Source organism: Haemorhous mexicanus, chromosome 11 (assembly GCF_027477595.1).
Source record: "Haemorhous mexicanus isolate bHaeMex1 chromosome 11, bHaeMex1.pri, whole genome shotgun sequence".
Taxonomy (NCBI): domain Eukaryota; kingdom Metazoa; phylum Chordata; class Aves; order Passeriformes; family Fringillidae; genus Haemorhous; species Haemorhous mexicanus.
In genome coordinates this window covers 20,192,924-20,206,954 of record NC_082351.1, presented here as the reverse complement: position 1 = coordinate 20,206,954, position 14,031 = coordinate 20,192,924, and the positions used below count along the sequence as shown (strand labels likewise).

Genomic DNA, 14,031 nt, shown 5'->3' with positions numbered 1-14,031 from the left:
GGGAAGGTATGGTTATGACTTGAATCACTGTTATTTTTTACTTGGAAAGTGTGCTCATTTTGAGTCCTTCACTCAGCTGTGCCTACCCAGAGGAAAAACAAACCAATTTCTTCTGGGAGAACTCAGCAATGGTCACAAGGCCAGCTGCACAATTGTGGTGGTGGTTTGTTGCTAATTCTGCAGGAGTGAGCGGAGGGGACCACCCTGTCCTAAATAAAAAAAGGGGAAGAAAAACAAAACAAAAATAATTTTTAAAAACCCTTTCAGTTTGTAACTTTGATTTTGTTTAAAAAAAAAAAAAAGGGCAGTAAACATCCTTCGTCCTTGCTCAGAATGCTGTAATAATTACTGGGGCAGGTTTTTCATTCCTTGTTGCTTTTGCCTCACACCTGTAGGAAGCCTGCTCTTTTGCTTCTGTGCTTTGCCACCGCAGTACTTCTATTTGAAAACACGAGGAAATTCAATTTCCTAACCCACCTCTCAAGTCAGGGCAGTTTTGGCGACAGAAGAGTTGCAAATAGCTCGTGTGTGAACAGTTTGGGATGGAGCCGCTCGCACGGGGCCATGCTGAGGTGCAGGAGAGGGAAGATAATTGTAAATGTTCTGGTGGGGATCTGATTGACAGCCTATTGTCTGCAGGCAGTGAGTAAAGAATAGGAAATTAGTTAAGTGTAGGGGATCTGGCAGGCTGCAGGCTCGGCTGTTGGCAGCTGCTGCACCCGGGCTCCCAAACCAACCGTGGCACCCCTCTTTCCAAGGGACACCCCTCTGTTGGTCCAAAACGTGTGTCAGATGAGGCTGTGTCTTATTTCTGCTTCTGGGACATCTGGGGTGCCAGGGGTGCTCTCAGCCCCCGTGTTGGGGTGACCCTGTTCAGTGTGTCACTGCGATTTTCGCTGTGTGTCACTGTGCCTCTGACCTGTTAATGTGGGGGGACAACGGGGAAGTCCCGTGGAGCTGCTGGATGCCTGTGGTCCAGAAGCAAGGAAAGGAAACTTCTTCTCCCCAGCTCAATAAATTTGTCAACACGAGGTCTCTTTGGTAGTTTTACAGTATCATAATATCTGGGACCAGTTAAGTGTGTTTTAAAGTTTTCATTATCCCACTTTTTTCCCTGGAGTGCTGCATGCCCTCAGGTGCAGCTGCCCATGAGAAGCCCCCAGTGAGCACTTAAATATCACAGAACTGCACGTGCTATAGATAAAAATACCAACACAAATACTCCATCCCCAAAATCTCCATCTGATTTTTTTTTTTAATCTCCTTGCCTATGTACATTTAAGAAAAAAAGAAAAATCCCAGATTTGCATTGTTAGTGTAGGCTTCTGAGCCAGATTGTACTACAGAGCACACTGATGTGTCTTCCCCTGAGGTATGGAAAGATCTATGTGTGCTAAGCAGGTGTTTTCGTTTGTTTAATTGGAGCTGAGTTTAGCACAATATTACAGATAAATGAATTACACATGTTCAGTAATTCATAGAAAGTGAGTGTTGTTTTGCTTAGACACTTGTCTTCGCATCCAGGTTTGCAGGGAGAGTATGCTGGCAGAGCGGACTGAGGGCTTTTAAAAACAAATGTGTGTTCTTGAGCAGAGCCTGATGTCTGGTTGCTAAAACAGCAGTAACTATTTCACCTTTGTTTAAATCGTAACTTTGTACATTTAAATAGTATCCTGTTTTGACGAACAACAAAACCACAGGTCTGAAAAAGAAGCACACAAGGCCTGTGTCAATAGTTGGTGGCATCTCTGGGCAGGAAGTTTTGGGGTGACACACATTGGTTGTGACGACACCAGGGATGGAGAGACCTGAGAACCACCCAAAGGGCTCTGGAGCTTCTCTGGTGTGCAGTGCCCAGAGCAGTGAATGCACCTGATGATGACTGGTTTGCTTTTACCTGTAGTTTTTGTTACTAGTTCCTTTTTCCATCTCACTTTTTATTGGGCTTCCCAGGCTCAAGCTGCCACACCCCTTGCAGAGGTGCTGCAGGCTATCAGTGCCCTCAGCCCCTTGTCACCACTGGCGAGTCTCTCAGCAGCAGGACAAGATCCCTGGATCCCAGGAAAGCCTCCCTGCCAGCAGGAGCACAGAGGATGTGCTGGCCCTGCTCTTGCAGGAGCAGTGAGTGAGAGCCATGGGCAGTTCAGCAGTGCTGCCTTTCAAAGGAAGAGCAAAACCCGTTGCTTCTTCTGGGACTAGTCCCAGCCCTTGGCCGGCTTCCACATGGATAATTCAACTTACCCGAATTTCCTCTGCAGATTCAGTTGTAAACTCTTGTCTTGCTCTGCCCTGCCAGCTGTGTATAACTGTGCTGTGCAGTGTTCAGCAGTGTCACATGCAACTCCACAGCCCGTGGAGTCAGAGGCACAGCATGTGAAAGGTTGTTTCAGAACTTGGGCTGAGCTCTAGGGAAGGTATTGTTTGTGCCTTTTCGGTTCATGCAGTGCTTTGGAGCAAGCTTTTGGATTAAAGGTGTGGTTGGAGTGTAGATCAGTGCTGGTAGTGTCAGCTTTGAGAGTGATTGTGAGAAGAGACTTATTCAGGGACATCCTCTCCTGTGGACATCCTCACCTTCAAGTCTCCTGATAAGTGAAATTAAGGCTGTTTAGCTGCGTTCCTCATTCATCTAGGAATTAGTTCATTCATCACCTGTAGAGATTTTGTGTATATTCCTTCCCACTCATCAGCAATAGCTTCCCACCAGACTCCTGCCAGGTCACTCCTCTCTGTGGGCTAGAACAGAAGGGTCTTGTATGGCAGGAGCTGCACTGACAGCAAAACCAGCAGCCCTGGCCCACCCAGGTACCCTTTTGGAGTAGTGCTTAGCAAAACCTGTATCCTAGGATGGATCCAGCAGGGCTTGGCACATCAGCATGGCTTTCTAAAGGAAGCCAAAGGCACGAGGGGAGGTGGTCTGTGATCCGGGAAGTGCTCCTGAATCCTGGGGTGCCACCACAGTAAATCTCAGTTGAAAGTGAATTGGAAGCATTTAAAACTGTTACTTCTTTGAGGCTTTTCCTGCTGCACGTCGGTATGGCATTGTTCTGCAGGAGGTTCCTGGGAATTAATGTGTGTCCAAACTGAGCAGTAATCTCAGAATGTTGTGGCATGGTAATCTATAAACTTTTAATTATATACATATATATTGCTGGGCAAGTAGCTTGAAATCTCTTTAAACTCTTTGTTCATGAATGTATATTAAAAAGTGCCCATCCCACATGCACGCATGCACACACACACACACCCTCTTCCTTCCTTCCTTCCTCGTTTTACACCCACTTCCAGCAAGGCTGTGGCTTGTGGCATCCGTCCTTGTGCTGAGAGCCGTGGCCAGAACTCCCCACGGGGGTGGCCGAGCCAGGGGCTCAGCTGGACACTGAGCCCCCCCTCTGCTGTCCTCCCACTGTGTGTCCAGTGTCCCAGGACAGTGCAGAAGCTCTTGACTGTGACTGTGTTTCCCACTTGATGTGCAGCCCTTTTGGGAGGTTGATTCTGCAGCTTCAAACACTTTAATGAGATGCAAATTGTTTGTGATGCTGCCTTACTAAATGTATTGTAATTTTAAAATCATTTGCTTGTTAATTGTATTTAAATAGCTGCCACTTAGACAAGCAGAAAGTTTCCAGAAAGATAAATTGGTTGTTTTTTTTTCTTTTTTACTGTCTTTTAAAGCAGCCCCGATGACTTTTCATGGCTGCTTTGGTACAGCACATTCCAAATGGCAGTGTGCCCTGGCCTCACTCAACTCCTGGTCCTCACTCTTCCCTCAAAGCACAAATACTCTGTCTGTCACCATTCTGCTATGGAACCATAGTCCCCTCAGAAGGTGACACAGTGGAGTAAGTGGCTGAACATGTTCAGAGTGGAGATCACTTACATTTGCCTCCACACAGCCAAGTCAGATCAACCTAGGTCAGATTTTGGGGTGTGTGATTCAAATGCTGCTATTCCTGTGCATACAGGATTTGAAAGAATCCTGAAAATTTGGAGGATGTAAGTCTTTTGGGGTCTTTGAAATTCCCAGCCCATTTTTCTGTGGATATCTGACTGCTGGGCAGCTGAGGTAAGGTCACCTGTCACCTTCAGGGCTCTGTCTTCTACACACTGGATTAAATGGCAAAGTTTCTCTTGGCTTCAGCTGAGCAATATGAGGTTCCTACTGACCTCAGTTCAGCTTGGTTTAGAGCTGATTTTGATCCCACACCGTTGCTAGCTTTGGCATGGAGCAAGCTACACTGTGTCATTTGTATTTTATTTGTGTTTGAAATACTGTCCTGGAAAACGAAAAATAATATTTCCATATCAGTTCATTCTTCTTGCATTGGCTGGAGGATCCCACCCTGCCAAGACTCCTGACTCTTGTTTTGCAGCTCCTCCGTGTTCAGCACTGGACCCTCATTCCCATCCTGCCTTGTTTTCTCAGTGATGTCTCATATTCCCTCTGTTTTCTGTTTGCGTCTTTGTTGTGTGGCAGGATCAGCAATAATAGTTAATAATTAGCAGCTCAATAGCACTCTTCACCTTCAAAGCAATTTTAGGCATTAAATCACTCAGTTCTGCTGGCACTATTACAATATTGACTTGTTACTTCACCAGTGTCATTGAGGCAGCAAAAGCTGCGTTTTTATGGAGGCCAAAGTGGGGTCATTTTTTTTTTTAGAGTATAAAATTGGCAAAAAATAAAATTTTCTCCTAGGCTGACACTTCGTTTGCCAAATTTCAGCATAGAGCCAATTTTTAAAGCTGAGTAATAAACACCTGAAAAGTTCTGGTTTCTAATGGCAGTGCTGAGAAGCCATTAACTGAATGGCTCCACTATAACACAAGAAAACCCTTAAACTGTCGAAAAACCTGTAGAAACTGGACAGAGGCTCAGAAAATGTGAACTTTGCTGTGAGTGTGGAGCTGAGAGATGCAAAGGCAACCTGTGGAGACTGGTAGCACAGATCATTAGGTGTGTCCCTTGTCCATCACAGGGAAAATGGTCCTTTCCCAGGTGTGTGATGGAGTGAGGCGAGCATCCTGTCCCAGGTGAGCATCTCTTCAGGTCTCTCAAGCCCTAGGGAGGAAGGTGAGGAGGAGTAGTAGGGATGGAGCCCCAGGGGAGCAAAACCTGGAACAACAGCAAAAGCCTTGAGCAAGGAAGGAGTTGAGGGATGCAAGGTGGCAGAGGGGATTTGGGAGGAAATGCCATGGGGAGGGATGCAGGGTCAGGAGCCTGGGCAGCAGTGGGTGCTCTGGGGGGCACTGGAGGGAGACCAGCAAGGTGGCACCAAGCCCTGGAGAAGCCCTGCTTGGCTTGTTCTCTCCAGGGCCTGTAGAGTGTATTTCTGCACAGATTTTCCTGGAAGTGAGGGCAGCTCTGCTTGCTTCTGCCTGCGACCTGCAGCTTGCTGGCAAACTTGGATGCAAATGCCACATCCCAGACGAGCATCATTCGTGCAGATGGCCAGGTTCAAGGTATCAAAAGGCACCTCCCCAAGGCAGCACACACAGCCCGTGGCCAGCTCGGCCCCTCTGCCCTTCCCAGCACAGGGGGGAAGCCAAGCTGTAAGAGCAATGTAGTAAAACAGCAAATTGACCAGTAAAAGAAATCAGTAAATGAAGGGAACAGCTATTAATATGCCAAGCCAAGATGTGTAATTATACCCTAGGACTTTTCCAAACTAATACATGTTAAAGGTGTAAACCTATTAAAGGAGAGATTTTTCTGTACAGGGAACTTATGTAGATAGAAGGATTTACACTGTATTTTATTCTTGTATTATAAGGTATAAGGAACATTTGAGCAAATCCAGTCATTCCTATTATTACAATATCATACGTTTTTCATACCATTTTATGCAGTTCTTCAAAAACTTTGGCACTAATTCTCTTTATATTGTTAGGAATTTTCTTTTAAAAACAGAATTCTTTTTCTCAAATAGTTAATTAGATTTTGAACTTCAAATACAGTACTTTTTTTTTTTCCTCCCAAGAATAGGGGTGTTAAATCCATTGTACTGGCCAAATTACAGTTTGGATAGTTACATTCTCTCTGCTTAATCACCCTGCAATTTCAGTTGAGTGAAGGATTTTGTGCCTCAGGTGTCCTGAATTCCTTCAGGGCTCTGTGTGGTGAAGTTGCTGCCACCCTCCGCCCCAGAAGCTGATGAGTTTGAGGGCAGAGAATTCTTGTCTCCTTCAGAGATCAATTTTTGTAGTATTCCTCTCCTGTTACACACTTTGCAGCGAGTTTGTGCTTTTCCAACCCAAAATCTTTAGACTCATTTGAGGGATTTCTCTTGCTACAGGAAGCCAATTTTTTTGTCTTTAGGGGACCACAGAAAAATTATTTTATTTACTTGTTTATCTTTTGCCGTGATGGGTGCAGCAAAGGAGCAGGTCCTGGCTACCTCACCATATCCTCTCCAGCTCCAAGACCTGCTGCCTCTCAGCATCCTCTTTTTTCTTTGTCAGGGAGGGGAAAGGATTGGAATAAGCAGCAGCTGGATTTGGATAGGAAATGTTGATGGGTCGTAACCCTTGCTCACAGACAGGAGCTGCATTTGCCTGGAGGAGGGAAGCAGGAGGGAGAGCCCTGTCCTTGAGTTGAGTTTGGGCCAGTTTATTCGGAATGAAGGGATAGATCGTGGCACTGTGCTGTGAAGGGCTGGAGTGAAGTACAAAGGAAAAGCCCAGAGCACGCAGTGAGCCCTGCTTAGTGATGCACAAAGGACTCTGAGGCGGTGGGATGACCCCGAGGGATGGGGGAGCAAAGTCCTGTGGCTGGGCTGTTTGCTTAGCCAGCACGGCTGCCTGTTTCTCGCCCATGTGAAACCAGATGTGCACCATCAAAATGACTGACATGGCCAAAGGCCAGGGGATGGCTGTGCTGAGGCTGGGGCTTCTCCTGCCCTGCAGTCTTGTTTGCCCAAAACAACAACACCTCCTCTCCTCCCATTCCCCATCCTGCTGGGCTTAGTGAGGGGCTGCCCCTGACCCAGAGACAGCAAGGAGGTGGAGAATCACACTGTGGCATCACAGGGTAGTGGTCATGAGGCCATGTCCTCACCAAGCCCTGCTTCCTAAAAAGCTCTTTTTCCATGCGCATTTGATTCCTGGAGTCACAGTGCTTTTTCTAGCAGGAGCAGAGATCCCAGTGCTGCTTCCAAACTCCATCCCTGTGTAGCACCAGCAGTGTCACAGCTTTTCTGTGCACTCCTATCTAACCACAAGGGCTGTTGACTAAGCACCTCTTTAGGAAATAATTCGGGTTGTTTTGTTGCGTGTATCAACTTAACTGGTCTACATTTTAAAGAAGAGAAAAAAGCTTTTCCCTTGGCTGCCTTCTTTAAAAAAATTAAAAATAGCTTTTGAATATTGGAAGAAAACTTGGAGCTGTGAGCCAGCTAAATAAACTGTATCATGAAACCTCAGGGACTACTGAAATGGGAACAGTGGCCCATTACTGCTAAGAAGGTGTTTTATTGAAATATATTGAAAATACTCTGATACATGTTCCCAGCAGAGTGAGTGAAAAATGACAATGCCCAGTGGTGATAGAGGGTGTTCTCACAGGAGTACCAGAATACAGAACTCAGCACTCCTGGACTGTGAGCACAATGGTCTGATAGGTGTTACTACCTAAAGGGACCCATAGTTAATCAGTTTTATTGTAATTTATATCCCTGATGATACATTCGTGTGTGTAGGTTGAGCTGTTGTGGAAGCAGACCTGGGTTTTTAAAGAGGATCCTCTGTGAGTGAGGTGAAGCTTAAAGTCTCCTGATGAGAGAGGCAGATTACCAGGAGAGGGCAGTGCTTCCAGCAGTGCATTCCACACCAGCCCCAAACTGGGGCTATCCAGCCCAAAACACCCAGCTGGGGACCCCGGGGCGGCTCCAGCCCTCCACCCACCTGCCTGCCCTGGGACACTGGGCAGGAGATGATCTGGGGTGGCCAGGAGTTCACTGGTTAATACTTAACAGGCAAAAATGTGTTTGATTGACATTTGTTTTGTTGATGTTTCATTCTGTGGTTTTTTTTCTTACCATGGCAACTTTAACATCACGACAAAACACCTACTTTTCCTCTCGGAGCCATCGCTGTTGTCATGCCCAGTGGGTTATTTTGGTAGACAGGGCTTGTTCTTTTCAAGTGGAGGTGTTCCCATCTCCTACCAGATACCACCTCCAGTCTTTCCTGTCCTAAGAAGGTTTTCTCTGTGTGAACACTGTGTTTCAACCCAGGGCAAAAAAAAAAAAAAAAAAAAAAAAAAAAAAAAAAAAAAGGAGTTTTAGTGAAAACTGCAGCATTTTCTCTGCTGTACGTGACATAAATGTCATCATCTCACATAATTAAGGAAAGTAACTGAGAACAGTTAGTGGTGATTACCTCTCAATATATTGTGTACTTTGGGGCAGAAAAATAAATTATGAATAATGCCCAAGCATACGTGGAACAATTTGCACACTGTGTTGTGAGTGATGCAGACCTGCTGGTAGAAGAGTGTGCTAATAAATTTTACTTTGTGGCGGAAACAAGAGATTACAGTTTATTAGGAAAGGAGATGGCAATTTATTAAGATCAATCAAATATGAATGCACAGCAAAAATGATACCATATTTATTTATTTATTTATCTAGAAGCATGGGGGGGAGCAATTATATAAAATTTGTTGTTTACCTGTGATGTTTGATTCATTATTAATATTTTTATGTTTAGAGGGAACCATAATTTTGCTGAAATGTCTTCCATAACTCCTGTACAATCATATTCATAACTCACCTGAATGTTGACACATCCTGCTGTGTATATATAAATTAACTAGTAACACTGGCATTATAAAATGATGCATTAAATGAAGATGTGAATGGTAATTTAAAGCATGCCATGAAGTGAAATTTAAACCATTGTACAGCACTGAGAGGATTTAAAGGGCCTTGTTCATGCAGAATTTGTAGGGCCAGTAAGAAAAATGACAGTTTCACATCAAAAAAAAAGAAGAGTAACAAGGATTACTGAAATGTTAATTGCTTTGGCATTCTGTTTTGTTAGACACCATCAGCCTAAAAATCACATTTCTGCATGAAGATATTTTACCATGAAGGCATTAGCTGAGATTATTAAAAATGACCCAAAAAACTGTTTACTTTGTCCTTTTTCTCAGCACTTTGTGGCTTGCAAGTTTCACTGTTTCCTGTTTAGTCAGTTGTTTTCCCCATTTGTTTTTGTAGGTCTTTCAAACAGCAACAAGGGAAAAATGAAGCATTCTCAAAACAGGAAAATATGATTTAACCCCACAAAAATGGGCCTGGGGATCCAGGAGTGGGAATAGTATCCGAGATGGCCTTTTTCCCTCAGAACTGCAAACAGCAGTTTGGTTTTTAAGCAGCCCATAGCTCCGGTCTGAGCACTGAGCCTGGTTTGGCACTTGCCTTTGCCAGGCTTGGCGTGGCCCCCCTGGGCAGGTGGGCTCCTCTGTGCCACAGAAGCACTGGCACCTAAATCCAGCTGAATTACTCCCAAATTTCTGTTTGGGAAGCAGGGCACAGTATTTGGCCCACTATCAGCTGCCAGAGTGCAAAGTGGGACCTGTTTGGCCATGCTTGCTCAGGAGAACATCTCAAGGACTAAGTGCAGATGTATTGCTGTTTTAGGTAGAAATTGCCTCGTATTAGGACTAGACATAAAATTGACTCATTTGGGGCAGGTTGACTCTGGTTAGAGAAGATTGCACTTTGTGGATGTCTTTTCTTTTTTTCTTCCCTGCCCTGCAGGCAGCTGAGGCTTTTCTGTAGGCAAGTCTGAGGTCTCTGCATGGATAGGTCCCTGCAAAAGTCTGTGAAAAAAGTGTACATGTAAAATAATGGCATAGCAAAATCATTTATTCCACTATGCTTGTTGTAATTCATGATCTATTCCTCTCACTTGGACCTTAGAGCTTAGTATCCAGTGATAATTTTCTTTCACCTAGGTGAAAGATACCACCACCTAATATGGATCAGATCCCATTGGCACACAGTGCCAAATAGCCATCTAGCCTGCCACGCTCTCTCCCAGTTATTTTTAATGTATTACTTTATGTGTTCTGTTTTGAATATCCCTGTCTGATGGTCTCTGTCTGTGATGACTCTTTGTAATTTAATGGAATTAAAGTGGGAGTTTATGGTTCTTCTTGGTCTTTAAAAATATTTTGCTGGCTTAGAAATGCATTATATTTCACGGTGACCTTGCTTAACAAGTGCTACTATCTCTGTTACTAAGGCTGAAGTTTTTAGCCCAGAGCAGATGTTGGCTGAGCTTGCAGGTATGAAGCTTTTATATGAAAGGGTATAAAATGCTTTAAAAATATGGCTTGCAGGTTTTGTGGCCAGCACTCAATGCTTAAGACAGCACCTTTCAATTTTCAAAGTGTTTTGCAAATATTGGTCTACAGAAGGTCCTGAAACAAGTCGTATTTTCCCCATTATGCAGATGAGGAGGCAGAGATGTCAAGGCCATTGACTGCCTTGAAATGGTGCAGGCCGCTGCAAAGCCAGGCCAGGAACACTGCAGGCTGACCTCTCAGAAAAAGAGGCATCCTTCATATCAGAGACATTTAAAAAAAAACCCTAAAACCTCCAGAATTCCTAAGTGACTTGTCCAAGGCTGGGGAGAATTGTCAGTGCCAGAGCCAGCACTGTGCTTTTGCTTCACATGTAGCTCTCACAGCTTTGGGCTTGCATTGACACACTACACTTTTTCTTTTCTCCTGGAAAGAAGAGAAATGCCTTGAGCAAAGTGGTAGGCTTCATAGAATCCCCTTTTTTATAAATAGAGTAATGCAGAGCTTGGCTCACAGGCGTGTGATGAGCTGGTGACCAGGGCAGAAGGAGGGCACTGGCCTTGGATTGAGCTGTGTGCCTGGATATGGTGATACTGGAAAAGAAGAATTGATGATGTGAGAATAGGATTGAGGCTTGTCTGGGTGAGAAGTTTCTGCTAAGAAAAACAAGATGGATCAAAAGATTTCCCAGCTAGGATCTGTAGAGCATCCCCTGATGATCTGCAGAGACTGCCTGGGCATGCAGCCCCCTGCTCATTTTGGCTACAGAGTTGGTCAGGGTGTGTTAACACTCAGAGGCTTCCAAACGCTGCTCCTTTGCTGTCGGGGCTGCTGGGAATGCTGCCACAGCAACTCTCTTAGAAATACAGCAGGAAGGAGGAGGTGGTCCACAAGAGAACTGTTGAAAAGTTTAAGTCTGTGTATTCTGTCGTGTATTTCCCAAAGCAATCCAAGTTCCTCGAGATTACTTTGAAGTCCAGGACAGGAAGGATTTCTCTTAAGCACAGGTGATAATTATTACTAGCGTGTTGCATGCTTTATGGTTTATGTTATTGCTGAGCTCCCGGTGTGTTGGGGGCTGTGTATATGTGTGTGCTTAACTCTGCACAGATACAACACGGATAAATCCTGGCTGTTCCCATGCCCTGTCTGTGCTGACCTGCTCAGGGCGTCCGTGCCCCTTTAAGAGGCAGGCATTTTCTGATTCATGTAGGCTGTTTCTGGCAGATTTAGGGTCCTGCCAAAGATGCCCTTAGTCCCTTATTAAATATTCATAAGAGGGTGGGGTCACATTTTTGTGACCTGAAAAAAATCCCATTAATAAATTTGTTATCTGACACGAAAACACTTTAGGGTGGAAAGCAATCCGTATCGCATCCCATTTAACATCAGATCACAAGTTGTCAGTAAATTGGGTCCTTTGTCTTTGCTTCTTGTGAGGTTCTTCAGCAGCATCACTAATGGGGCTATTGTCTGACAGCCCCGACTGCAAATAACGGGAGGTTCTGCTGGGAGTGGTGTAGGGCAGCTTCTGTCTGCTCTTGTGCTTGCACGTGAAGTAACTGAGGAGTTACTCTCCGCATCAATTTTGTCTTCAGAAACTATGTGAAAAGGTAAAAAAACTGTAATTGAAATAGGGGGGAGAGGTTTTACCAAATATTTTGCTGCCTGAGATGAAGTAGTTGGACTCAATGATCTCTGTGGGATACAACTCAGCATATGCTATGGATGGGAGCTTTTGGGGGGAGGGAAAACAGGGCACCAGGTCTGTGGCAATCTCTGGGTTAGAGACAGCGCACGAACAGTGGGTCGAGTTTGGGTGAAGTCTGGACAAGCATTTCTTGGAGCTCGCCCGCCTGAGTTTATGAACTTTATTCTGAGTGAGGCGTACCCCACGTTTGAGAGGTGCCCCAGACCCAAACACGGCGGCTTTGGGTGCACGGAGCTCCAGGGCTCGGCTGCCTTAGATGCGTGTGGCCGTGGATGTCCCCGGAGAGGGTTGGCAGGAGGACAAGGGTACCGCTGGTCCCCAGGCGCGGCCGAGGGAAGAAGGGGAGATGCTCCCCTCCGCCGGGCGAGCGCTCTGCCCCGTTTTGGTGCAAACTCCGTCAGAGGCACCTTGTGGTTGTTTCTTTATTATTCTCAGTTCTGTTTTCCGATACCGAAATCCCTGGGTTGTGTGGCAGAACTGTCGGGCAGACAGCAGGAGAGCGACAGCCACTTTCCGCGGGAGACGAGAAAGTTGCGGGGCGGGCAGGAGGCTCCCCCGGTGCGCCGCGAGCGCGCTGTGCCGGCGCTTTCCCCCGCCCCGGGGTCCGGGGGGGTGTCCAGCCGGCGGTGCCCGGGCGGGGGGCGGGGGCGGCCCGCGGGGCGCCCCGTTCCGGGGCGGGGTGTGCGCGGCGGCGCAGGGCGGGGCCGCGCGGGTGGCGGCGCGGCGGCGGCAGCCCGTGAGCAGCGCGCCCCGCACTCCGCCCGCGCCCGCGGAGGCTCCGCACCGCTCCGCGCCCGCCGCTCCGCCAGCCCGCTCCATGGCCCGGCGCGCCGCACGCCGCCCGCCGCCGCCCAGGTGGGTGCCCCGCGGGGGGATCGGGGGCGGGAGGCCCGCGCAAAGTGGCGGAAAGAGCCGCGGCGGCCTGGAGGAGCCGCGCGGTCCCGGCTCCTCCGCGGGAGGAGGAGGAGGGAGGGAGGTTGGGAAGGACAGCGTGCTCGCCCCGCATCTCGCCGGGGGTTTTTAGAAGTGATGAGCGGAGCGTGTCGCCTGGCGCCTGTCGTGACAGTCGCGGGTGCGCGTAGCCGGGCGGGCTGTGCCGCAGCGCTGGAGTTGAGAAGAAGAGCGAGGAAGGAGGGAAAGTGCACGGAGCCGGATAAAACACAGTGTCAGGTTTAAATGTCAGGAACCGGGATCGCTGAATGGATTCGCCAGTCAATTTACCAGGGGGAAATTAAGTGAGTGAGCTTTGTTTTTGACATTGACTGGTGCTGTGAACCCCGGCGAAATGGATGTAACGGGATCTCGGCGCAGCCGGGCTCGGTGTCAGCGTTGCAGTGCGAGTGAGCTGAAATTTCGAGGGTGGTGGTGGCGGGGAGGAGGGAACCCTTAGGAAGTGGGTGGTAAGTTTAGAGCAAAGTGCATATACACTCTTCCTCCCTGCAATTAACTCCTTCAAAGCCAGCTTGTTTCCGAAGGCGGTGAGAGTTGTGACTTGTCCTTATGCTGGTGGCAGGGAAAAGCCCCTCGGTAACGCGACACAGTCCTCTCGGTACGTGTGCCGGCGTTCGACACGCTACCATTTCATATTTTTAAATAAAAACAAGTTTGGTGGCAGGAAGTGTGAATCATTCAGGGTGACCAAGATCTGTTTATGAAAACCAAACGGTTGGATTTATTCTAGCAGTGAGTGTTGAGTTGTGAACTACAATAAATCGCCGAAGTTTATTTCTAATAAAAAGCGACTTGCGTACGCTAGTTTGCCTTTTTATAAATAAACCTAAATGTTAAAAATCTTTTCTTTTATTTGGATCACAGCTGATTCTCATGCCTGATGCTCCCGGGCCCAATCGTGGAATGCCTTGTGCATGTGCAGTAGCTGTAGTAGGCGAGGAGGCTCTTTACCCTCCTCTCCCCCCAGAGGTGTAAGCATCCTGCCTGCTAAATTATTTTTTACTAGATCGAGCCCCTTGTAAGTGTGTTTAATGTGCAGAGCTTTCGGGCATCTCGCACA

At 47.0% G+C, this 14,031-nt stretch overlaps 1 protein-coding gene across 12 annotated transcripts in view; it reads left to right on the top strand.

Annotated features, from left to right (window-relative positions):
- Window positions 1–14,031, top strand: part of FOXP1 (forkhead box P1) — a 378,956-nt gene that overhangs the window by 279,636 nt on the left and 85,289 nt on the right. Inside the window, exon 1 of one of the 12 annotated variants that reach the window (XM_059856817.1) lies at window positions 12,778–12,875. The exons of the other annotated variants lie outside the window; for them this stretch is intronic. The gene's annotated coding sequence lies outside the window, so the exon portion shown is untranslated. Of the gene's footprint in view, window positions 1–12,777; window positions 12,876–14,031 lie in introns of those variants that run through there. 12 annotated transcript variants of the gene reach the window in all.